The sequence below is a fragment of the Ambystoma mexicanum genome, chromosome 4q (assembly GCF_040938575.1).
Source record: "Ambystoma mexicanum isolate Mex_15411 chromosome 4q, UKY_AmexF1_1, whole genome shotgun sequence".
Classification (NCBI taxonomy): Eukaryota; Metazoa; Chordata; class Amphibia; order Caudata; family Ambystomatidae; genus Ambystoma; species Ambystoma mexicanum.
In genome coordinates, this window is record NC_090928.1 from 313262296 (window position 1) to 313290170 (window position 27875).

Below are 27875 nucleotides of genomic sequence, written 5' to 3' on the forward strand. Positions count from 1 at the left end.
GTTAAACCTGGGAGGCTCGGTCGGAGAGGAAAGAAGTCAGCCACGCCAGAGCCTTACCAGTGATACCCAGGTTATCACGGAGACGGTTGAGCAGGATGGCATGGTTGACAGTATCAAAGGCAGAAGAGGGATCAAGCAGGATGAGGACGCAAGGGGTGTTAGAGTCAAGGTTGGAGAGCAGGTCTTCACGGATGTTCAGGAGAGCAGTTTCATGCTTCTGGCACTGGAAGCGGTTGCAATAGGCCCATGGGCGTAGAGCGGGAGGTCTTGCACTGGGAACAAATAGAACAGGAGGCTAAATAGTTGATAACATCCTTAGACATAGATGGCCACCAGGCCCAGCGGCGTAAACATTCCAGAGTCTTCTGCTGACCCAGATGTGCCGCCAACAAGGAGTCATGGGACCAGGTAAGAGCACGAAGACGCGCCTCCCCTGAAGGAAAGTGTAACCAACCTGTTACGCTCACCTGGTTCCCACAGGGGCGTCGATCGGACCCGGACAGCTGCGGTCTCCACCAACGTGATGCGAAGTTCTGAGATGACTGTCTGGACTGGCCCGCCTAATCTCTTCTGCTTGATCCGTAGAAGTATTCTCCTGAAAGTGGAGAAAGGGATTTAGCCACCCGTGGATTTCAATGATGGCCCCCTCCCACTGTTCTCCCTTCTGGTCACATCCGATATCCCCTTAAGAGCTTCACCTTATGTTTTTAAATGATGAGCTCTCCATCCTGCATGGATTGCAGGGGCGCGTTGAATGCCAGTTACTTCACTGGTTTGAAGGCGTGGGAGAGTTTCCGGCGAATATTGACTCTGAGGTTCCTGGCAATATCCAGTAAGTATCAAGTTCATAAAGTTCAATATGTCCGATGTTTCACTCTTGTCCCCCCTTCCTTCCTTGTCTTGCAGCTGGGATCGTGAGAAGATACCCTCGTGGCAGCTGGTGGCGTTCAGGTAAGAGTCTGTGTTACCTGACGCTGTCCGGTAAATGTTGAACGTGTTTAACGTGTTGTTTTCTCCTCCTCTGCAGATGCGGCACGTGGAGATGTGGAGAGTTATAGAATAATGCCTCCGGTGGTAAATCAGGTAAGTCTATGGTGATAAGAGTGGTATTTGTTGGTTTTCTCGGCTCACCTTGTTGTTTTCTTTTGTCCCTCAGGTGCCGGAGTTCGGCGAAGAAATGATGGAGGCAGCGCCGAATCAAAAGATGCTGTGAAGACTGGTGAGTATGGCGCGGCGCTGCAGCTGGAGATGCGGCGCGTACAGAAATGATGCTCTTTCCAGGTCCGGAGGCGAGATGGATCCGAAATCAGGTGAGGAATTCGAAAATAGTTTGTTTTCTAACCTTGTCCTTTTCTTTCCTCTTTGCTTTACGAGCTCCAGATGCGAGGCGGGCGTGGCTGCAGACTGCAGGCACGGGGAGCGTTACGCTGCTGGAAGCAGAATAACGCGAAGAGTGTGCTGCTGATCGGGCATGGTTTAAATAGCCTCCAAAGTAGTTCCAGGTAAGAAGTTCCCAAGAACCACACCCGAGTAAAAAATAGTTCCTGTAACACAATAGTCCCACCCAAGCCTCACGTTGGCTTGGACTCACTAGCAGCATGGTCTGCATCAGGTAAGTAAAGTCTATGAGCCTGGCGCCAGGACTGATTTCCATGATGAGCCTGGCGCCTAAGGCGTCAGGACTGAACCCAAACGGCCCCCAGCCGGGGCTGTTGGGGTTTTAGCAAGTATCTGGATGCTTGTTCCGGGAGCTGATGGACTTGGTCCTGATGCCCGGGGGTAGGCATCATGACACAACCTTGAATATATGACAGACCCTGCAAAACATCCAGGTTGAGAGCATCACATTCCGTCACGTGGGAAGAAACCCAATCAGTGACTAGGCAGCGCAGCGATGGTTGCGGGGTACATCCACAAATGACCCTACAAGGTAACACCAAAGGGCATTCGGGTGAAACACTCCGAGGCCCGAGAACAGGCGAGACAACGCGTATGCACATGTGTTGAAACATGCCGGACGATATGTGATGGTAAAATCGAATTGAGAAAAGAAGAGATGCCAGCGGGCCTGCCAAGCAGTGAGGCATTTCATAGACTTGATTGCCAGGAGGCTACGATGGTCTGAAAAGACCGTTACAGGATGTCGAGCACCCAGCAAATGGTGCCTCCATTCAGAAAAGGTGTCCTTAATGGCTAGTAGTTCTCTTTCTGTGATGGGGTAGTTCTTCTCATATTGGGTTAGTTTTCTAGAATAGAAAGCTATTGGATGAATCTCCCCTGAATCGGGACAACGTTGAGACAGTACTGCCCCGATTGCTGAGCCAGAGGCATCAGCCTCTACCAGATATGGTAAGAGAGGATTAGGGTGTTGTAACACCGGAGCGGACAAAAATGCTGCCTTTAAGGCCTCAAAGGCTTGTTGCGCCTCCGGGTTCCAACAATACGATTGCTTGGAGCTGGTCAAAGCCGTCAGAGGAGCCGAGATGGACGAGAATGAGTGGATGAACCGTCTGTAGAAATTTGAGAAACCCAAAAATGACTGAAGCGCCTTGACCGTAGAAGGAACAGGCCAATCTAACACTGCCTTGACCTTGGAATGACTCATTCTGATGCCGTGGTTGGTAAGGTCGTAACCAAGGAATTCCACCTCTGTAGTGTTGAATACACATTTCTCAGCTTTGATGAACAAATGGTTTTCCATGAGTCTCTGTAGAACAAAACACACGTGTTCAGCATGTGCCTCTCTGGACGATGAATATATCAAAATATCGTCCAAATAAACCACAACAAATTGGTCCAGGTAGTCATGGAGGATGTCATTCGTGAATGCCTGGAATGTGGCCGGTGCATTGCACAACCAGAAGGGCATAACGAGGTATTCAAATAACCCATACCGGGTTTTGAAGGCAGTCTTCCACTCGTTCCCTTTTCGTATTCGAATGAGATTGTATGCACCCCGGAGATCCAATTTGGTGAAAACTACAGAGGAACCAAGTTGATCCAAAAGGACTGATATCAACGGTAGTGGATACTGATTTTTAACAGTGATAGCGTTCAGGGCCCTGTAGTCGATGCAAGGGCAGAGGTCGCCTTCCTTCTTAGGAACAAAAAAAAGAGGGGAAGCCACAGGAGACCTGGATGGTCTTATGAATCCAGTGGCCAGGGCCTTGTCAATGTACTCTTTCAGTACCTTATCCTCTGGTAAAGTGAGTGAGTAAACCCTGTCAGCTGGGATCTTAGCCCCAGGTACCAGGTCGATGGGGCAGTCATAGGGACGATGTCAAGGTAAATGGCCAGCACCCCCTTTGTCGAAGACATCCCGGAAAGCCAAATACTCTGAAGGAATGTTGGTCTCATTGGCGGTTGTTATAGCCCCGATGAGTGCCATGGAGGCCACCATGGCCTGGCAAGAGGAATCCAGACATACACTTGTATTCTGAAAGCACTTCTCATTACAGACTGAAGAAGGAAACTGAATGACCCTCTTATTTATTTATTTATTTATTAAATTTATATAGCGTGCAGGCAGCCCAGGGGCATTGTGGCACTGTTACTTGCAAGGAAGACTTAGTTACAATGTGAGCAGGTTGTGCCTTGGGTTACAGTAGGCAGTGACCTGTGATCAGATATACCACATAATACATCATACAATACAATTATGTTATTAGCCCAATCGATAGCAGGATTTTGGTGTTGTAACCACGGTACACCTGATATGACCCGGAACTGAGGAGCCTTGATCAGGTCGAAAGATATGTTTTCCACATGCCCCTCCTCTGCCTGCATACAGACGAGAGAGGTATTTTGAGTAACTAACCCGGAGACCAAAGAAGTACCGTCCACAGCGTTAACGTTAACGTTCTCGGGCTGTGCCTTGGTTAACACAGCAACGTTGTGAGAGATGGCATAATCATAGTCGATATAATTCCCAGTTGCTCCGGAATCGATGATAGCCAGAGAAGAAAAAGAGGCGTCAGTTGCCATAGTAAATACCATCGGCAAGTTGACAGGAGCGGAGGCTATTTCGTGAGAGTCCAAAGAATGAACCCCCGGCGTAGGGACTCTGACAACCGCAGGGGTTCTGGTGTTTCCCACCTTCTTAACACGTTTCTTTGGACAGTCCTTCAATTGATGCTCAGTCAAGCCGCAATACATGCAAAGATATGTGTTCTGCGATATTCATGTTGAGCAGGAGTCAAAGGTCCATGTACAGCCCCCACTTGCATGGGCTCTGGGGCAGAAGAAGGAGGACCGACAGAATCAAGAGGGGAAGGCACTGGGGTAGCCGGTTTGCGTTCCCTTTTCCTCTCGGTTCTTCTAGCATCTATCTGTAATACCAGATCTAGCAATTCACCAAAAACAGTAGGAACAACAGGTACGGTTGCTAGAATATCTTTCAGTTCCTCAGAAAGACCCCTATAAAAGACAGCTGACTTCTTCTCTTCAGGCCAGTCTATCTCTGCGGCTAGATGGTTAAATCTGGTAAGATACGTGAATAGGGAAGACGTTCCTTGATGCAAATTCAAGAACTCCAGGTCCGTGGCCTGTGACTTATAGCGCATATCAAATACTCTTTTCATGGCTGTGATAAGAGCATCACAGTCAAAGAGGATGTAACTATTTGATTCAAGCAAAGGATTGGCCCAGGCCGCCGCTGTTCCACCAAGATGTGAAAGGACAAACGCGGCTTTGGTGGTAGAATTGGGAAAGGCAGTGGGCCGACAAATGCAATGCAGCTTGCCCTGGTTGATGCATGTCCTGTATTGTTTAGGATCACCAACAAACATTCCGGGAGGGCCAACGGGAACTGCATAGTCATACGAACCGGAGCCGCAGTAAACCCTGAACCGGAGGTCGTAGAAGCCCCAAAAGCTGATGCAGTAGTTCCAGACGTGTCAATTCCCAGATTCTGAGGAGTTGGAAAACTCTGCAGACCGTCAATCCCATGGTGCAGGGCACCATGCGCTGCTGCCATATCTGCTCGAAGCTCGGCCAACAAGCGAACCATGGCGGCCAAGGGGTCTTCTCCTTCCATGGCTTCTGTTTCTGTTACTCACCGGATGGTGAATGACCGAGACAGGAGACCACGTTTGCGTAGCCCTGGGTTGTTGATTGAAGAGCTCAGGTTGGAGCCTCCACCCGAGCCTCCTCTCTATGAGGGAAAAATATATTTTCTATGATATGCCTCTTTGCTGAAACCAGGCAAAGAGACCAATCACCTAAAAGAGCGTGGGAGAATGCACCGCCATGGAACCAGCTGAAAACAAAGAACAGGCGATAAGCAACAGGTGGAGAAAGAGCATCTACAATTCCCAAAACACTAAGAAAGTATATCTGAAACACTCTTTCTGGCTTGTCAAGGGGGACACACATACTTCTTCCTACAAGTACAGAGAACTGTTATGAATACTATTCAAACAGCCAGGAGAGGATTATGAGGAGAGGAATTAGTCTTACCACTAGTGGACTGGGTTTAGCTTCAAGGTAAAGAACAACGACAGTACAAAATAACAAACAGGTAGGTTAGTGAGGGTTCTAGCCCCGGGCGGCAAGAGGAGCGCACTTGATATGGGTTGGTGCACAATCTGCAGAGCGTCCCTCTGTGCACTTGAGGATAAGTGGTGTCTAGGCAGCCTCAGTACAGTGTATGGATTCAATGCAGAATTAGGATAGCCGTGTTGTCCCAGGAAGAAGGGTTCAGAAGAGATGGCAGTAGATACTCCCCGAAGGCACAGTGTAATGAAAGTCACAGGATCGCTAGTCAAGAGAGACTGTACGCAGAGCAGACCAATAGGAGCCCACCGAAAACACCAGAAAAAATGAATCCGACTCACTGTGTTGGAGCAATGTGGAGTGGCTCGCAAGGCAGGTCAGATCGGCAGGAGAGTCCGGAATGAGAACAAGATCCGGAACGCGGGCTGACGGTAGAAGGTACACTGTAGGGCAGAAGGAGTCCATAAAGCAGGCAGGATGTTTGGTACACGGGCTGGCAAGTATTGGTACAAAGCGGAAGGCTGAGGCAGTCCCTCAAACAGGCAAAAGGTTCTGGTACATGGGCTGGCAATTAGGTACAAAACAGGAGACTACAACAGGTCGTCAAACAGGAAAAAGGGTTCGGTACGCGAAGACAGAGAAGTCTTGATAGCCAGGCAAGGGTTCGGTACACGGGAGACGAGGAACAAGGAAGTAGGCACGAAGACGGAACTTTGGAGCGCCGGATTGCAACTTCAAACAGAAGCAGCGTTCAGAGAATTACAGGTGCTTTTAATCAATGAGGAGACAGAGACGGACGAAACACGGAAATTAGACTCTAATGTGCCATTGGTGGTGTGGCTCACGTGATAAACTGAGCCTCATGGGAAATGTAGTCTGCATTAGCCCCTTCTGCACGGCAGCTTCCACTGGTCGTAGAATGGAGCTGCAATGCGCTGCACACCATGACAGAGGGCAATGATCTTGTGCGTGTTCCTACTTAAATGAGTTTGCCTACCCTGATGTATAGGAGGGAGCAAGCAGTGAGGAGTAACAGAGCCTGACAGAGGGAGACCCGAAGTATAATAAGCTTGGGGAAGGGACCCCCCTTGCAAGTTTTGCTGAACTTTGTTGTGAGAGGTCTGAGTCCGACAGATGGGAACCTATGTCAACTTTGTTGTGAAGGGTCTTGCCCCGACAGAGGTGGACCTATGTGAACTTTGTTGTGAAGAGTCTGAGCGCGACAGATGAGGAACTACGTGAACCTTTGTTGAAACATTTCGAAGTCAGGAAACAAGACTTTAACGTGGAGGGCCAGGTGTGCCTCGACCCACGTTTTGGAATTGTTTATTCTGTTAAAAGCTGAGCCAGAGTTTGTCATCCTGCCTACAGGCACAGCCTTACTCTGTGAGGTCTAACATGGGGAGGAGAGCTGGTGAACACTGATTTATCTTTTGCATACATTTCTCCTTTTTACACTTTCTGTACAAGAGATAAGGCAGGCATTTGTTTTTTTAGCATAGGCCATTTTGATTTGACAGACTCCACTAGGACTGTTTTGTTTATCGTTTGATGGTCGAGACCACTCTCATCTTAGTTACAGGGCAAAGTAGGAGATTTTTCCAGCCCCAACAACTTCAATAAACATTTTTACAAATTGTACCCATTGTGTCAATGTCATACCTGTGATACCATGACTCCCCTACATATGGTGTCAGTAGTGGGGTCTGACTCAATTGATAAAGGTTGAGCACCCATGTTACTAACTGTCATCCCACCGGAAAGGGAGAATAGGATTATTCCAAGTCCTTGATTCTGATGCAACAGTCACCATTAAGGAGATCTTATTCTCCTAACATCAAATCCCGGCAAGCCAACAGGATTAGTTTTTCAAAACCAATGTGCTATTAGATACCCTACTGATAGCTCACTATAAAATACAACAATGGGACCGAATAGTCTTATAAACATGGCCCGCCCTCATTTTCATTAGACCTAGCGCTTAAAACTGACCTTTTCCCGAACCTTTTCTTTTCGGTACCAATCACCCTTCATCAGAATCAAGCTAAGAAGGGTCAGATGACTTCGAAACCTTCTCTGAAGAGGTTGCGACCCTGTTCTTCTCCGAGTCAGAAGACCCAACAGAGAGAACCCTTACCCCTGTCGCAAATATGCTCGATATTGAGACAGTCGTAGCTCAACAGGCTGCCAATCAGCAAGACCCCTATTACCTCAAGGGATATTACAACTCTACCAGGAAGGAGAAGACCTAGGGAATTCATTTTTTGAATTTCGGGCGATTAGCTGAACAGCTGGGATAGGGAGAACATTTAAGGAAATGCTACTTGGCACCTCTATTGAAAGGCAAACTACAAACCGCCTATCAGTTACTCAATCTAGCCTTGGGAGCTACCTTTGTATCCATCAAAGAAGGACTCCTTAAAAGAGTAGGCCAGACCAGTAATTTGTATCGACAAAAATGAAGATCCATCTGATTGGACCCCGGTGAGACTCCCATGGAAGGAGGGGAAAGAATTAATAATACTGTCTGCCTTTGGGTCGGCAATAAAACTAAGTGTCGCAATTAAATAGACCCACCATTAGGATGGCTATTGAAATGGCCCCAAATCATTCTGACGCAGTAAAACCTTTCCATTCCCTACATAAAAACGAAGATAGAAAAGATCAAAAACCAACCTACCTCTCTCAAAACCAAACATTAGAAGGAGAAGGAGGACTCTCTAAAACCCGACAGTGGAGTCCGAAAGAGAGGTTAGACATTTAAAAAAAAAACAACATTAAGGGTAAGCTAGAGCTAAGCAGAGAAGAGACCCAAGAGATTAAACCATCAATACCCATCTGCTTCTCTTGTAGAGAGACAGGTCATTTGTCCTGGCATTGCCCCAAAAACCAAAAGGAGGAACCTATGGAAATAGGATGGTTAAAAGGAGAGGAATGGGAAGAACAAGAAGAAGTTCTAGAAAACTTTAGCATGTGTTTATGCTGTACCTCAGCTGATTTTACATATGAAAGAGCACTAGTAAATTGGAAGGTGGTGAAGGCATTCATTGATTCTGGCAGTAAACAGACAGCCATAAGAGCCGACTTGGTCACTCCAGCAGATCTAGACATACAACTATGGTTAGTGTTACCTATGTACATGGAGATAACAAAATATATCCCATAGTACCAGTATACATTAATATCAGAGGGGAATCCCGGCTAGTAGCATCGGCCATTATGCCTGGACTTTCGGAAGAGGTAATTATAGGAAGCGACTTCCCAGAATTTTCCAACTTTCTTCAAGGACCTCCAACTCCACCCAAAGAATTTACACCACAAAATGGGTGGAAATTTGATTTCTATTCCTAGACCTCTCCAATATGGGAATGGACGGAAAAAGACGCTCATAAACACATTGTTTGTATAAAAGCCCCTCGATCACAGTTCATGGGCTACTTACAGGGGACTAATGTCACCATCCAGCCCCAACCAGCACAGCTGAAAAGAAAGCACATGAATATGCAAGAGTACCTGGGGGAAATGTCCACTTGTCCTCTCCAGAGCCCTCAGATTAGAGGACCTTGGAGAAGAACAAACCTATCCACCTCACATAAGGGAAGGGTATGTGAGAAACCAAAGGGTGTCTCACCCGCTAGTCCTCAGGGACTTATCATCCATGTGTCAATCGCTTTTGGATACAGTTCTGGGGGTGTACCATTGCGGGAGTATCACCTGGATGAGGGGTGGGGCAAATGATGGTGAGACGCAGTATTCCCCCCTTTCCGCACACATGACACATCCTATTTTTTAGATTTCTCCAGTGTCTCAACCCCCACTTTTTACACAAATACTGGGACAGGCAAAGTCATGCGCTTGATTCTAAGTGCATATATCTGATACCAATTAGCTCTCCGCACATAGAAAAAAGGGGAAACATAGAGACATACTCTGAGCAATGTGGAACACGAGTAAGAGCAGAACTTCCAGGGCAAAGGCAGACCTACTGGAGTAGAAAAACGGGCCAAGGGACGAGAGCCATGGGTGGAGGACCCCAAGAGTTCCCTGCAGGAGGTTGCTGCCTCCAAAAGGCCCAAAAGACACGTGGAGAAGGCCAATTCACAAACAGGAAGGCTGCATTGTGTTTCAAGAATGCCAGCAACCCTCTGAGGTGAACGGCAGAGTTACGAGGGCGAGACCAAGCCAGCGGTACTAACTTCGACTCGTAAACTGGAAGGCAGTAAAGACAAGAAAGAAATGCACACAGCCGGTGAGTTGGCAAGTGACATGAGCATTGGAATAATTAGATATGTTGTGTGTCTAGTTTATTCACAACATGAAGTAAACAAGGTATTTATTCAAAAAAGCAGGGGCGAGGCGCGCACTCCAATTCCTGGCCAATATATTACCTGAACAAGTATCCAAAAACAATCACATGGTTAAATCCCAAAGTGTCCAAAATATTCACAGGGTTAAATCCCAATAAAGTTCACAGGGTTAATTCCCTTCTTGCACTGTTGTACTCCTCCAAGCGCTTTCGTATCTACAATACTCATCAGGGAGGCTGAGTTGCCATTCAATTCAGGTGAAACCAATATAAATGCAGTTGCAGTCTCAAGGAATTATGGTCAATGTAGTGAACCCATTCAAACAATTCAGGTGACCAGTGAAAGACTCCCCTCCAACACACACATCATACCCTGTGAATATTTTGGACACTTTCGGATTTAACCCTGTGATTGTTTTTGGATACTTGTTCAGGTACTATATTGGCCAGTAATTGGAGTGCGCGCCTCGCCCTGCTTTTTTGAACATTTAACTTGTGCAGATCCGGACTCCAGAGGCTGCAGCACCAGGGTTATTTTGCCCTACACTGGACAGCAATAATCATGGTTTTCCCCCGTGCCCCTGCTAAGGGTATGATGTGTGTTTTGGAGAGGAGTCTTTCACTGGTCACCTGAATTGTTTAAATGGGTTCACTACATTGACCATAATTCCTAGAGACTGCAACTGCATTTATATTGGTCTCACCTGAATTGAATGGCAACTCAGCCTCCCTGATGAGTATTGCAGATACGAAAGCGCTTGGAGGAGTACAACCGTGCACGACGGAATTAACCCTGTGAACCTTATTGGGATGTAACCCTGTGAATATTTTGGACACTTTGGGATTCAACCCTGTGATTGTTTTTGGATACTTGTTCAGGTAAAATATATTGGCCAGGAATTGGAGTGCGCACCTCACCCTGCTTTTTTGAACATTTAACTTGTGGAGATCTGGACTCCAGAGGCTGCAGCACCAGGGTTATTTTTCCCTAAACTGGAGAGCCATAATTATGGTTTTCCTCCCTCCCCCTGCTAAGGTATGATGTGTGTTTTGGAGGGGAGTCTTTCACTGGTCACCTGAATTGTTTAAATGGGTTCACTGCATTGACCATAATTCCTAGAGACTGCAACTGCATGTATATTGGTCTCACCTGAATTGAATGGCAACTCAGCCTCCCTGATGAGTATTGCAGATACGAAAGCGCTTGGAGGAGTACAACCGTGCACGACGGAATTAACCCTGTGAACTTTATTGGGATTTAACCCTGTGAATATTTTGGACACTTTTGGAATTTAACCCTGTGATTGTTTTTGGATACTTGTTCAGGTAATATATTGTCCAGGAATTGAAGTGCGTACCTCACCCTGATTTTTTGAACATTAAACAAGGTATTTACAATTCACACAAACAACCACTTTGATTACTTGCTGGGTGTGAGTGTTAGTAAGTGACTTGTTATATTTTCTCATTGGAAGTACATGGTATCTAGTAGGATAGTTAGCAAAATATCATCTAAGAAGAAGTCCAAATTATGTGGTAACAAAATTAGCAATTGACTCCTATTAGTGGCAAACAAAAAGAAGTGTCAACTGCATGGCCAACAGTTTCACCCATCCAGGCTTTCTCAAGGCAAACAGATCGTTAAGTCAATTTAACATTTTGAGGAGCCATAAAGTACATAGTTAGAGTGGATTAACAGTTGAGGATCCTTGGAAGGTGTAGTTTAGCTGACTGCATACATGGGATGCAGGTGGTCTTGTTACCGATATTTTGGAAATCAGTGGATGTGGTACACTTTTATTTTGTATTCAAGATGCCGATCGTTACGTCAGCGTTCAATTCAGAGGGCTGGTTCCCATGTGTAGTGCTGCTGGTTTCAAGGTTTTTCCATGTCTTGACCAAGATGGTGACCTGGTCTCAGATGGCGTGACTGGTTCTGTGCTGGTGGTTGTGTTCTTTGGCTAGTTATAAGGGAGGGACTTGAATATTGTGTGAGGAACTTAAAGACATCCTCCCATCTACTGCCCTTGGGTTTTCCTCTCAGGTGGCCAGGGAAGGGCCATAGCTTTTGCATCCTCACCCTTTAGATGGATATGCAAGGAAGGATCCCCTGGGTGAAGGGTATTTGGGGAGTGGGGGAAAGGTGGCTTTAGGTAAGTCATGGTATCCCCCTTTCCCTTGTCAGAATATACCCTCCCCTACCCCGACCTTTATAGGTTATTACCAATCTGCCCCAATGTCACACACACCAACTGTCCCATATGCATATCCCTTTAAGATTGGGATGAGGAAGAGGGTGACTGAGAATAACAACACTAACTTTCACACATTGTACTGGGCATGTCCTGCTAATCAGGTCAGGCAAAGTCAGGCACTTGACTCTAAGTGCATACATCTGATACCAATTAGCTCTCCTCACACAAATAAAAGGCAGAACCTAGAGACACACTCAGAGCAAGGCGGAACACGAGTACGAGCAGAACTTCCGGGTGAAGGCAAACCTACTGGAGCAGAGTAACGGACCAAGGCACAAGAGCAGCGGGTCGAAAACCCAAAGAGTCTCCTACTGGAGCTTTTGTGGCCTGGAGTTGCCTCCGACAGGCCACAAAAGACACGTGGAGAAAGCCAGATCCCACATCAGAAGGCCTCATTGTGTTTCAAGGATGCCAGCGACCCTCCCGGGTGAACGGCAGAGTTGGGGAGTTGAGGTCAAGCCTGTACTACTAACCTTGACTCATGAATTGGAAATCGTAAAACCAAGAAAGAAACGCATAGAGCCATTAAGTTGGCAAGTGACCTGAGAGACCGATGTGTGTTAAAGTTTGAAGTAGCAACATTACATCGCAAGTGAAGGCTGCCCGCGTGTGGTTGAGACGTGAAGAAAGGCAGACCTGTGAATGAACTTTGAAGTAAGGATAGCTGTGAAATCAGCGATACTAAGTAACTGAGTGGTCCAGCGAAAGGAAGTAGCCCACTCGAAAGTCTCCATGAAAGGTACATTTTTTGAAGCGATAAAGCGAATGAAAGGCAAAAGTGAAGTAAGCAAAATTAACTTCTAGAGAAGGGGAGAGTGAAAGTTAAGAGGGGGACCTATGTGAACTTTGTTGTGAAGGGTCTGAGCCCGACAGAGGTGGACCTACGTGAACTTTGTTGTGAAGAGTCTGAGCCCGACAGAGGGGGACCTATGTGAACTTTTGTTGAAACATTATTTCAAAGTCAGGAAACAAGACTTTAACGTGGAAGGCCAGGCGTGCCTCGTCCCACAATTTGGAATTGTTCATTCTGTTAAAAGCCGAGCCAGAGTTGTTAAACCTGCCTACAGGCACAGCCTTACTCTGTGAGGTCTAACGTGGGGGGGAGAGCTGGTTCAACCACATTTATTCTTATGAACACTGATTTATCCTTTGCATACATTTCTCCTTTATACACTTTCTGTACAAGAGATAAGGCAGGCATTTGTTTTTTTTACCATAGGCCATTTTGATTTGACGTACTCCACTCGGACTGTTTTGTTTATCGTTTGATGGTCAAGACTACTCCCATCTTATTTACAGGGCAAAGTAGGAGATTTTCCAGCCCCAACAACTTCAATAAACGTTTTTACAAATTGTGCCCATTGTGTCAGTGTCATACTTTTGATACCATGCCTCCCCTACATATGGTTTCTGTAGTGGGGTCTGACTCAATTGATAAAAGTTGAGCACCCATGCTACTAACTTTCATCCCACCGGAAAGGCAGAATAGGCTTATTGAAGTCCTTGATTCTGATGCAACAGTCACCATTAAGGAGATCTTATTCTCCTAACATCAAATCCCGGCTAGCCAACAGGATTAGTTTTTCAAAACCAATGTGCTAACACTTATATATATATGCGCGTTACAAATGCCATATCATATCATATCATTAGATACCCTACTGATAGCCCACTATAGAATACAACAATGGGACCGAGTAGTCTTAAAAACATGGCCCTCCCTCATTTTCATTAGACCTAGCGCTTAAAACTGACCTTTTCCCGAACCTTTTCTTTTCGGTAGCAATCACCCTTCATCAGAATCAAGCTAAGAAGAGTCAGATGACTTCGAAACCTTCTCTGAAGAGGTTGAGACCGTGTTCTTCTCCGAGTCAGAAGACCCAACAGAGAGAACCCTTACCCCTGCCGCAAATATGCTCGATATTGAGACAGTCGTAGCTCAACAGGCTGCTAATCAGCAAGACCCCTATTACCTCAAGGGATATTACAACTCTACCAGGAAGGAGAAGACCTAGGGAATTCATTTTTTGAATTTCGAGCGATTAGCTGAACAGATGGGATGGGGAGAACATTTTAAGAAATGCTTGCCACCTTCATTGAAAGGCAAACTACAAACCGCCTATCAATTACCCAATCTAGCCTCGGGAGCTACCTTTGTATCCATCAAAGAGGGACTCCTTAAAAGAGTAGGCCAGACCAGCAATTTCTATTGACAAAAATTAAGATCCATCTGATTGAACCCCACTGAGACCCCCTTGGAAGGAGGGGAAAGAATTAAAAATACTGTCTCCCTTTGGTTCGGCAATAAAACTCGGGAGGAGTTGGTAGAAATGATCATCTTGGAGCAGTTTACCAACTCTTTACCTCCTTTTTTACAAAAAGCAGTATTGCAATTAAATAGACCCACCCTTAGCATGGCTATTGAAACTGCCCAAAAGCATTCAGACGCAGTAAAAGATTTCCATTCCTTACAAAAAACAAAGATAGAAAAGATCAGAAACCAATCTACCGCTCTCAACCCCAAACATTAGAACAAGAAGGAGAGCTCTCTAAAACCCAAGAGTGGACCCCGAAAGAGAGGGTAGACATTTTTTTTAAAAAGCACCATTAACGGTAAGGAAGAGATCAGGAGAGAAGAACGCCAAGAGATGAAATGCTCAACACCCATCTGCTTCTCTTGTAGAGAGACAGGTCATTTGGCCCGGCCTGTCCCAAAAACCAAAAAGAAGAACCTATGGAAATAGGATGGCTAACAGGAGAGGAATGGGAAGAACAAGAAAAAGATCTAGCATATGTTTATGCCGATCCTCAGCCGATTTTGCATATGAAAGAGCACTAGTAAATGGGAAGGTGTTGAAGGCATTAATTGATTCCGGCAGTAAACAGACAGCCATAAGAGCCGACATGGTCACCCCAGCAGATCTAGACATGCAACTATGGTCAGTGTTACCTATACATGGCGATAACAAAATATATCCCAGAGTACCGGTATACATTAATATCAGAGGGGAATCCCGGCTACTAACATCGGCCATTATCCCTGGACTTCCGGAAGAGGTAATTATAGGAAGGGATTTCCCAGAATTTTCCAACTTTCTTCTGGTGGCTTACTGGAAACTCCTCCAACTCCACCCAAAGAATTTACACAACAAAATTGGTGGCAATCTGATTTCTATTCCTAGACCTCTCCAATATGGACGGAAAAAGACGCTCGTAAACACATTGTTTGTATAAAAGCCCCTCAATCACAGTTCATGGACTACTCACAGGGGACTAACGTCACCATCCAGCCCCAACCAGCACAGCTGAAAAGAAACTCCATCAATATGCAAGAGTACCTATATAAAATGTCCACTTGTCCTCTCCAGAGCCCTCAGATTAGATGACCTGGGAGAAGAACAAACCTATCCACCTCAAATAGGGCAAAGTTATGTGAGAAACCAAAGGGTGTCTCACCCGCGAGTCCTCAGGGACTTGTCATCTAGGTGGCCATCGCTTTTGGATCCAGTTCCTGGGGGTGCACCAGTGCGGGATGATCACCTGGGTGAGGGGTGGGGCAAACGATGGTGAGACGTGGTATTCCCCCCTTTCCCGTACACTTGACCCATCCTAATATTTTTGGATTCTCCAGTGTCCCAATTCATCCTCCCCCTTTTCACACAATTACTGGGCCAAGGAAGAGGGCGACTGAGAGTAACAATTCCCACACTCACATATTGCATTGGACATGTCCCTCTAATTGGGTCAGGCAAAGTCAGGCACTTGACTCTAAGTGCATATATCTGATACCAATTAGCTCTCTGCACATGGATAAAAGGCAGAACATAGAGACATACTCTGAGTAATGTGGATCGTGAGTAAGAGCAGAACTTCCAGGGCAAAGGCAGACCTACTGGAGTAGAGTAACGGACCGAGGGACAAGAGCCATGTGTGTAGGTCCCCAGAAGTTCCCTGCAGGAGGTTGTTGCCTCCAAAAGGCTGCAAAGGACACGTGAAGAAGGCCAAATCCCAAAAAAGAAGGCTGCATAGTGTTTCAAGAACGCCAGCAACCCTCTCAGGTGAACGGCAGAGTTGCGGAGGTGAGGCCAAGCCAGTGGTACTACACGTTACTGGTAAACTGGAAGACAGTAAAGACAAGAAAGAAATGCACACAACCGGTGAGTTGGCAAGTGACATGAGTATTGGAAGAAATAGGTATGTTTTTTGTCTAGTTTATTCACAACATAAAATAAAGAAGGTATTTACAATTCACACAAACAGCCACTTTAATTACTTGCTGGATGTGAGTTTTAGTAAGTTACTTGTTATATTTTCTCATTGGAAGTACATGGTATATAGTAGGAAAGTTAGCGAAATATCTTCTATGTAGGAGTCCAAATGATGTGGTAACAGAGTTAGCAATTGACTCCTATTAGTGGCAAACAAAAAGAAGTGCCATTGACTCTTATTAGTGGCAAACAAAAAGAAGTGTCAACTGCATGGCCAACAGTTTCACCCATCCAGGCTTTGTCAAGGCAATCAGATCATTACATTAATTTAACATTTTCAAGAGCCATTAAGTCTATAGTTACAGTTGATTCACAGTTGCGAATCCTTGGGTGGTATAGTTTAGCTGGATGCATACGTGGGATGCAGGTGCTCTTGTTAGCGATATTTTAGAGATCAGTGGATGAGGTACACTTTTGTTTTGTATTCAAGGTGCCAATCGTTACGTCAGCGGTCAAATCAGAGGGCTGGTTCCCATGTGTAGTGCTGTTGATTTCAAGGTTTTTCCATGTCTTGTCCAAGCTGGTGACCTGGTCTCAGATGTCATGACTGGTTCTGTGCTGGTGGTTGTGTTCTTTTGCTAGTTATATGGGAGGGACCTGTATATTGTGTGGGGAACCTGAGGGTATCCTCCGATCTACTGCCCTTGGGTTTTCCTCTCAGGAGGCCAGGGAAGGGCCATAGCTTTTGCATCCTGAACCTTTGGACGGATAGGCAAGGAAGGATCCCCTAGGTGAAGGGTATTTGGGGAGTGGGGAAAGGTGCCTTTAGGTAAGGCATGGTATCCCCCTTTGCATTGTCAGAATACCCCCTCCGCTCCCCCGACCTTTGTAGGCTATTACCAATCTGCCCCATTGTCACACACACTAACTGTCCCATATTTATATCCCTTTAAGACTGGGATGAGGAAGAGGCAAGTAAGAGTAATGCACACTCCCCTTTGTGCACACCATTTTGGTACTGGGACGAGAAAGGGGACTGTGGAACACCGCTCTAAGGGTGATGCATGTCCCACTGACAGAAGTAATTATGGTCAGGCAAAGTACTTGCACCTGCAGCCAATTGAGCAGCTACAGGGGCATAGATGGAATAGAGAGCCATTTGGAAATGGAGATCTAACTGGGACGGTGGATGCGGTAACCCGGTGTGGAGCAAGCTGTAGAGGCGCCGGTGACAAGGACGCTGACAGCTGCAGGAGAGCAAGAAAGACATTGAGGCTAAGGCGGCCCTCGAGAGGGGCAAGAGCACTGGAGAGCCCTGAGCCGCATGCTACCCGCTGGTGCTGGGACACACAGAAGTTTCCAGTAAGCCACCAGAAGCAGCAGGAAGGTTTGGAAGAGGCGAGCAAAGCTCGCTGGAGCTCCTGATGAGAGAGATGGAAGTGAGTGATAGCCAGAGAGGAAAGTAAAAGCTCCCAGAGGAGCAGCCGTACACCAGTGAGTGATAGAGAGAGACCACTCATGCTGGGGCGCTCCAGGTGCTTAGTATAGGCAAAGGAAGATGCTGTTAAAGTGAAAGCATGTAATTGAAGAGTCTAGAGACCAAATGGATGATTTTCAATACTGAACAAGCTGCAAAGTACTTAATGAGTTTTCGAATACCGAAATAAGGAAAAGATAGGCAAAAGATATGAATATATCACATGAGCGAAAAGAAGGTGATGTGCATTTGCAAACAAAGTGAATTTCAAGGAAAAGCATTTATGAACAATGTGAAAGTAAAAAGCCAACTGAAAACCAGTAATGAGAGCTTGTGAAGCAAGTGAAAAGCAAATGATAAGCACTATTCGATAGTGTGAAAGCAATGTGGTGACAAGGAGAAATACCACAAAGTGAAGTGTGTGGAAGTCACGTGTTGGCAGAGTCAAAAGACTGTCAAAGTGAAACAGAAGTGCATATGGACTCATGACACAGATACAGAAAGGAAACCTGTGTTGGCAATGAAGTCCAATGAGATGTAATGAACATTACAAAGTGCCAAGGGTTATCGGTTGTGTGACCTGTGATGGATGGACCGTGTCAGACAATTGCGCATAGACCGAGTAATCCCTACTTGGAGTGAACCAAGAAAAATCAAGAGGCTCAGGCTGTTTGGCCTAACAAGTGTTCAAGTGACTAAACAAAAGGTAAGTCAATAAAGTGTTGTAAAGCCTGAATTATTGCAAAGTGGATTGGAAATCAGGATTGAGAGTTAAGCTAGTTGAATTGACTGTGAATTTGAAGTCAAGAGAACTGCCTTCTTGGGGAACGGAACCCTGAGGTCTTTTTTGTGGAACTGTTTTGAACTTGGGGAGGGGAAGCTGAGAGCAAGTCAGGAGCTGGAAGAAGCTCAGAACTTTATTTTGAACACTGTTTCTTTGGTTGCTGACATCCCTACATATTGCTTTTGTTTAGTTGTGAGGGCAAGTATAGGTTTTGGACACAGACAGACTTTTGAGTTGAACTTTATGACACAGACTATCCTTAGTTTCTTTAGGTAGGGAAATCCCACCTTAGCATAGGACAAGTTAGGCTTGACTCCATCTTGATATTTACGAAATAAACCATTGATTTTAGAAAGGGTGAATCTGTTGTCTGTGTCTTACTTCATGATGCCTTCACAATTGATAACATGCCATTAGGTATGTGAGAAGGATGTGATCCTCATCATCAGAAAAAGATGAATACTGCATCTCTCCTAGCGGAGTCAACACTTCCCACTGATAGCCATCTCTTCCCTTGTGATCTCCCTCCTAATACAACCCCCAGGGTTATGTGAGGGTCAGTAATGCGAGGTGGACAACTGCTTGTATTTTTCTCAGTATTTGAGATTTTATTTAAACAAAAATGCAAAGAAAACCTAACCAAGCCTACTCGACCAGTGAATTCCATATCTAGTCAAGGATCTAAGGGGAAGTCTCCCAGCATACACAAAACAGGCCCTCACACTAAACAATTAAACATTCAAAGCAAAGCATAAAGAACATACATAAAATATTACCAAATAACCAGTATCTTTGATAACTTCTACATGTCCTGGGTTCCTCAGGAATGTCCAAAGTAAATTTCTTCCAAAGAAAAGTAAAGTTGTAAATCAGTTCTTGAAAGGTTTCAAAGAAACAAACTTTCATCCAAACAAAAAAATCTCTGGTAACCGTTCCTTCTGTGTTTATGGAAATGTTCCCCTTTCAATCTCCACAAAGAAAACAGCACCAATAGTAATCCTGGATAACCTCCTTCCAGGATAGAGTTGACAAAGTTCAAAACAAAAGTACCACTTCTGCTTCTTCTTCTAAGGGGGTTGCTTTCTCCTTGACAACTCCCTTCTGTGAATGGTACTGTGAAAGCAGGCTCCTTTGCCTCACAGTCTACTACTACTTAAACCACATTCAATATAAAGTGTTCTGACAATATTATAGACAACCACAGTTTTATTGATTCTGCTGCAACTTGAAACTTTAGGAATTGATCAGGCAACTTAGACCAGCCTCTTCAATCTCTACAGGCATGCAAGGCACTCTTCTTTCCTATGCCATAAGAAAGGGCAGCCTCTTTTCTTCTTCTGTCTGTCTTACAGCTATCACTAGAATCTGTCTTGGCTTCTAGACTGCTTCTCTCTCTCTCAGCTTCACCAGTCTTAGCTTCACAGATTGTTGATCCGTTCTTTTAACAAGCACCCAGCTCCCTTCCCCAGATTTTTGCACACCTTTGTGTTTCCAGTAGTTACCCCAAAACTGTATTGCCACACTTCCAGGCTTGGATAACCTTGTCAATCTTGTATCAAAGGACTCTGGATTTATAACAGCTTCAACAACTTTAAAACATCACTTTTTAGGTCTAAATAGGGCTGGTTTCACCTTAGAAAGGATCGATCTGCTGGCATGGGCAATGTTTGCTCTTCTCGTGACTTCAGCAACTTCTGCAACTGCAAAGTATTTGTTCTGAATGTTATAGGAATTGTGTTTCACTAGAGAAATTAAATTAGGTACACGTGACCACTCTTCGATGATGAATTTCAACTTAAAGACTTGCGTTCCTTTTTACTTATATAGAGTTCTGCTTCAATGTAAATCGGGAATCACAACAACTAACAAAGAACCTTTCTTTGATGTCAGTATTTCTTGTAACAATTCGGGAAAGTCAACTGCTACCTCTCTAGTGATTACCATTAACGTTCTCCCTCTTAATAGGTGACACGTGACTACTCCGGTAATGGTTTTAGTACAACAATGGAAATTAAAAGGCTTTTCTTCTACACAAGCACTTTAACTTGTGCTACACACGTGTGGCATACAATTCCTTTGTTTTAAAGACTCCCCCTTCAATGAAAAACCTTTACTCGTTCCCACTTCTATGCAAGTGTACATTTAGCTGGTTACAATTATCGGCAAGGTGTTTAGTGTAAATTGGAATTCAGAGCTTCACTCACCATCTCCAAAGTGACAACCATTCCAGGCTCCTTCCACTACCTGACTTTCTTTCGGCTTCTACTGCTATAGGCACTCTTGGGACCCACACCCTTCTGCAGTATGGGTGTCTCTGATCCGGTCTCGACTTCACAGAGTCTCCTTCTCCTCTGCTTCCCTCAGCTTGCTTCTGCAGATGGGCCTCGGGTAGTTGCACGGCTTCAGCTGTGCATTCACTGCAATAAGGAGCGCCTGGAAAGACTGTTAACTTCTCCCAGTCTCTTCTAATGCAGCCACAACCAAACAGGGTTTGTGAGCACAGGACCAACTCAGAACCTGCAGGTGAAACCTGCTCTTCTTTCATTCCGGCGTCCCTCAAGTGGTCACACTTCCTTGTGAACTACCAGCCTTGTGCTCTGCTTCTTCTTCTTCTACTACTGCCAAACTTACATCTTCTGTTCCAGCTACTTTCTGCTGCTCCTTCCAGCTACAGCCTTTTATGCTTCTCAGGTGGGGCAATTGGCTTCAGGTGCAGGCCCTTAGTGTTAATTGCCTGACCGTGGCAAAGGTTGTTAGGCTTGCTTGCCTGTCCTTTACCTCTAGATGCCTCTTCAGCCCTCTTCTTCGTCAAAGTCCCTGAGGGATTCTGCGACATGTAGTCCATTTTAAGGAAGTTAGGTTTTTCCACTTCTTTAACATTTTTAAGGATGGTATTAATGCCCTTAATATTTTTAGAAGAGGGATTGTGGGATTTAACCTTATTAGAGACAGATGGAATCAAAAAAGGCCACATTTCCATCATTCTTTTTGGTATACCTTTGCGTTGGGGTACAAAAGACCTGTTCTTGGGATACAACACTTAGTTGGTTTACACCGTTCGAGTTTACCCCTCCATCCTTAGTAGGAGGTTGATCGATATCAAAATGGCAATAAGCCAGTTACTCCTTTAATCCAGTGGCAAGAGTAACCTTCTCCAAGGAAAAATCCTGTGTTTCACCCTGCGCAATCTCCCCACTACCCTAGGCCTTGTCTCCACCCAGGGAATCCTCCCACAATACACCACCCCCAAGATTGGGATGAGGAAGCGTCTTCCCTTTTCTGGCCACCTTGGAGGAGACGTTAGGCAGGGTTTTGGTGGGGGATCTGCAGGATTCTCCACATAACCTTCCCCTAAAGACCTGACCTCCCGGTCCAGTTTTCACCTTCCCCTGCACTCTGGCCACCCTTGCAGTTAGGATTTCCAACTTTCCAGTTACTAACTGAATCACAGTCATTTGAAGTTTTACAGACTTCTAATTTACCTGGAAAGTATAAGGATCACTTTTTCCCCAATCTTGACAATATTTTCCTCACTTTTTAAGATTTTTTGGGCAATATTAAAGACCCAGTCATTAAAACATGGGACTTCAGTACCCAAAACTAAGGAAATGGGAAGATCAGATATCATAGTCAGAAGTAATGTACAACTTTTCCCCAAAATGGTGACATCAAGAACAGTGATGGAATGTGTCTTAAGTTGTCTGTGTACACAGTTTACCTCCCTATAACCCAAGATACTTCCAGTATCTGACTGGGCCCAAATAGTCTTGTTTTGAAAATCCACAGGTATTCTGTATGTGGTTTTATACCCAGTACAACACATTTTCTCCGGTTTCTTTCTTGCCCTTCTCTTATTTTCCTTCCCTTTAAGAAGAGGTCTATTTGAGCTTTCTGTTAGCATTTTAATGGTTGGACACATAGGATACTTTTGTAAGATGGTTCAGCCCTTGTGTCCTTATCTAGGCCACCCTGACCTTAATCCTTTAACAATGATGTGATGGGGAGATCAAGTCTTTTCAAGTGGCAAAACTGTAGAGGAGCAGCCGAATGCCTCTGCAGGATGTTCCACCCCCCAACTGCCTGTATGTTGGAAGCCTGAAACTGCACCATGCTTGATACCAGTAGTTATGACCATAGCGCGACAAGTGTTCAAGAAAAGGAATCTGTTAAGAAAGCCGTACCAGATGTATGCTCGAAGAGATGACAATCTATGGGCGGAACTCCCCGAAGGAATATGAGAAAGAACGAAAGAGGAGTTAGTGACGCCACAAGAGATGAGAAGTGACGCACTAATAAGGTTGGCTGAAGAGAATGTATGGATCATATCGGAATTGATGATGAAGTCAAGAATCAAGTAAACTTTCAAATGTGAGGAGAAGGTTGCATGTGTGTGTGTAACGCACTAAAGAAAATGCAAGCCATTCAAAAACTGTACAGATGCTGTAATGCAAGTAGACTAAGTTGAAAGGGGCCCCAGGGGCCCCTAGGGGACCCTGACGTCTATGGAAACAAGGCGGGTCACCACACACAATAGAGATGCCAGACACGAGGTTGTATTCCCAAAGCTAGGGTTTTATTGCAAAGCAAAAGTCTCAGTTGGCCAACTCGGTCTCACGCCCCGCGACGTGTATTTCTACACCTCGAAGGACGCAAGAGAGCAAATTACGTACATCAGTTACATATACACAAAATGCATATCAAACAATCAGCTATGACATGTTTAACACCCCCCTTTATTGGGTTTCTTTGAACTTGGTGTGATGATGAACATCTCCGACCACTATAACACCTTCAAACATCTATTCTAGTAACAATTTGCAATTTGTGAGTGCGAAGGCATCTTTCGGTTATTGAATAGAACACGGCGCTTCTGTTCTTGGAAGTGAACTACATACGGGGGGGCAGTTGCATTCCGGACCTTGCTATCTATTAGGTGCTATTCGCGTCCTGGGAGCCGACATGCTCTAGCGGGCTCAGCAAAGGGGGGCCGTAAGAAAAGCATAATTCAAGCCTTTAGCGGTATTATTCTAACATATCCTACCATATAACGAGACTGGCTGGCAGCTGTGAAATGATTAAATGCCCTGCAGCTCTGCTTCAAGGATACATTCGGGAGGGAGCCGGGCATTTTTCCTGGCGCTGCCTATGTTAGTGTTTCAGCAAACTCTTGTTATCCTCACGGCCCTGCGGCCTTGTCCTTCTCACATACAGACAACAATGTTTCACAGTCGAGCAGTGTATGCGGAAAATATACTGCGAAGCAATAGGAACAGAAAGCAATGAGCAATGGTTAGAAAACAAAATGGCGATTCTTGTTACATCAAAATGGCCGTTCATTGGCAAACTCGAAAAGCTATATTTTGTCATATCGTGCATGAGACGGTTGGCCCACGGCCACCAAAATGCGCTTGTGGTCTCAGAGTAGAGGTATCCGTATTTCTAGACTGACAAAGTGATCATAGAAGCTAGCTATACGTAGTGAATAGACTGCAGGCGAACCCGCCATTGTATAGTGTCTGGACATCAGTGTCATAAACTTAAGTTCAAACCAACAGAGAAAGAAGGATTGAGAGCTATGTGTGTCGCAGCAAAGAATTCGCTGGAGATCGCGTACTTGAAGGTTAAGTAGCTTGGCCTGGTATCAAGGTTGGAACAAGCCAAGGCCAGTTATCTATTTTCAAAGACAGCAGATGTGAGAAGCTGAATCGCTTCTTGTTAAGGTGCAAAGAAAGAACACCATGAGTGCCAAGTTTGATTCATTTAAGACAATTAAATGCTGCAAATCAGGCTAAAGTACGGTCTCCTGTCACATGGACCAAGGATGAAAATAGGAGTTGGACATGCAGACCAGAACTGTAATAAGTGTGTGCCTGTACTCCTTTGTAGTCCCAGAGACGAGAATAAATTGCAAGGCCAAGTTCAAAAGCAATCTTCATGGCAGAAGGCATTGGCGAGAGATGTTGGGCTAATTGGGTGGGAAAGCAAAGTCATGTCCAGCTTCTGACACCTGGGTATGAGCTTATGTGCTGCTAAGGAGCTGAATGTTCCAGACATGGCACTAGCGTGCCAACCAATTGTAGAGGGCCGTACAACAAAGGGCCTTACAGTTTAAGAGCCAATGGTGTACAGTGTACTTAATAAGTGTTGAGGATGACTTGCACTAGAGGCAGGCTTAAGTTGTCCACCTGATAGTAGATATCCTATCACAACCCGACCCCTTATAGAAGGTATTCTTAGATGTTCCCCTTGAGCCAACCACAATCCCTCATCGGTTTTTCTTATTTGCCACGTAGTATGATGTCATGTATGACAAATATTTAGTATATAAATGTGTTTTTATGTAAAATCTATTGAGAGATCAAGGAAATGTCCATTGATGTCCGTTGTAACTCCCTGTTTAAGACAATTGATATTAAAACAGTCAAAGTAGACTTTGCCAACTTCCTGAGTCAGTAAGATTATTTGGTGTAAGAGTTATTCTGCATCCCATCCTTTGCATGATGTGTTACTGATTAAGGACCTTAAGTTAACTTGGTAGCAATGTTGGATGTTCTGACCCATTGACCTGTTAACTCCAGTATTTCGGATGATCGGACATCCTCTGCCATTTAGCCAGAAGATTGCAGGGTTTCCTGTGAAGAGTGGCCGAATAGAAATCTTGCAAGAAAATCGAGACGATGGGCAGGGTCTCTCTTTGTTTTTTTTTTTTGTTTTTTTTATTAAATGTTTTGTTTGACTTATCAAACTTTTCATTTTTTTTCTTTTTCCTTATTCTCTTCTTGCCACTAGATTTCGATCTGCCTATTATTTTTTTTACACTTCTTTGTTGATTTCGTTCCAGAACTTGATCACTGTAATGATCAACCACTGATTGTTTCCTTGGAGCAGCGTTGCCCAACGCTCTTCTGTTGTCATTTGTTGGTCAGAGATTTTAAAAAAGTCTCTAAATAAGTCACGTTTATTTTTTAGCTCTGGGCACACCATGATTAGATGGAATAATGTTTCTTGCTGCATAGGGTCTTTACAGTAGCGACAGGTTGCTGAATTACTACGTGTTCGATCTATTAATGACAAGTATTCGCGTGTTGGTAGTATGTTCAAACGAAAGCGCAAAAATAGGTCACGAATTTTCACATCAGGGATTTGGAGTAAATACGAAGGCATCTCGTTAATAGCTCTTACTTCCATGTCAGCATTTAGATGTCTTTTAAATTTTTTCTGGTCTTCCATTGTTCTTATCCAGTCATTTTTCTGAATTTTTCGTTTCGCGTATTGTGGTCTGTTTCTCAGCATTTCTTCGCTAATTTCTTCTTGTTGCATTTTTTCTTTGATTTCGCTTGTCCACTTTGTTAAGGCTGCAACTTGAGATGGATGTTTTTTATCTTTCAAGATTTCGAGTGTTGGGATTATTTCCTCCGAGATGATTTTTCTGTATAGGTCCATTTGTTTCCACAGTACAATGGATTGAATAGATTGGAGGGCGAGTTCATATCGAATTCTAGAGATTGGAAAAGATTTTGGTAGAGCAAGGGTTTTTCGCCAGAATATAGCTTCGTATCTTGACCATTTGAATAGATGCTGATGTATCAGAGATTCGCTCGCATAAGTCAAAATCGGAATGACTTTCTGTTTATACAATAGAGTTGTAGGTTTTACCGTATAGGTACCATATTTGCAGTGAAAGAAGCGGCCTTGTCTTGACAATGATATTGTTTTTTCTTCGATGTTTTCTTGCCATTCTTTTTCGTTCTTAGATGGGTTGATCATTACACCTAAGTATTTTATGGATTTGGTTGACGCAATGTTTTTATGTTCCAGGTAGAATTTCGGCGTCCATTGCTTCTTAGAGTTTTCAGTTATGAGTTTCATCATTTTGGTTTTATCTGTGTTAATTTGTAGATCGTTTTCCTTCATGAAAGTTTTGCGTTTTGTCCAATGTTATTTGGAGACCTTTTGCGGTTTTGTCCATGATAATAATATCATCAGCGAAAATTAAGGTTTGAATTAATTCACTATTTATCTTCGGTGGATTCGCTGTAGTGTGTTTAATTTTTCGTTCAAACTCATGAGTGTAAAGATTATAGAGGCAAGCCGCCAAGGGGCAACCTTGTTTTAACCCATTCCATGTGAGAATTGGGGCTGTTGCTTTTCCGTCATTTGAAAGTCGAACTCTAATTGACGTGTTCGAATATAGCTGTTGTATTGGGTGAAGAATGGTCGATGGACAGCCCCAAGCAGCCAATTTGGACCAGAGGAGTTGTCGATTAACAGAATCAAAGGCCATTTTCAAATCTATGAAGATTGCGTATACCTGCTGTACTTTTGTGAATGCTTCATATTTTATCATATTTAGCAAGAGAAGGTTGACGTTGGTACTTATTTTTGTGACAAAGCCAGTCTGTCTTTTTGCTTGTTTACCATTGTGAATAGCCCAAACAGATAGTTTTTTCTCGAGATAGCCTGCAAAGAGTTTACCCAACGGGTCCAATAAGGCTATTGGTCTGTAATTGGCTGGGTTTTTTCTGTCTCCAGCCTTATAGATTGGTATTAAAGTAGCTACTGACCATGTACGAGGAATCTCTTTCGTCTTTTCTATCAGATATAAGAGATGTACGAAAAGTTTGGCCCAGTGTTCTGGATTTGCTTTGAGGTTGCTGTTTGCTAGCCCATCCGGTCCCGGGGCTCTAGATGAATTCAGACTCCTCATGGTGGTGGTAATATCATCTATGTCCCATTTTAGTGACCAGGGGTCGGTATCTTCTTGAAGAACTGATGTTGGTTCGAATACCGATTTCTTATATAGGTTTTGGAAGTGTTTAACCCATATATGTGGTTCCACTTCTTGAATCAAGGTTTGATTTTTCGATGTTATATTCATCAAGGACCACAATTGTCGCGTATTTTTTCCATTTAATGCTTTCAAAAGTGCTTCTGCATCATGTTGTTTCGTTATCATTTTGTGTGATTTCATTATGTTGGTGAATTTTTGTTTTTCCTTTTTTATTTCACTTTGATAGTCTCCTTTATTTTTCTTTATTTGTCGAAGTCGTTTGTAATGTTTCTTTTTTTCGAGAAAGATTTGTAAATTGAAATAGTGAGTGTGCGTCTGTTTGACTCTTTGTTGATTTCTCGATGTAGATTGTTGATACTTCTCTAAGATCCAGCCATAATTTAATTTAGCTTGGTCCTCCAGAGGTGTGTCTTCGAATCGAGTAGGTAAGTCTCGTATTTGATGATCTTTGATTCGGAGCCGGTTCAACCCGTTGTTTATTTCTAGTTCAGGAAGCTTCAAACCTTGATCACTTGAAGGTTCGGCTCGCCAGGAAATAATAATTTGACGATGGTCACTATT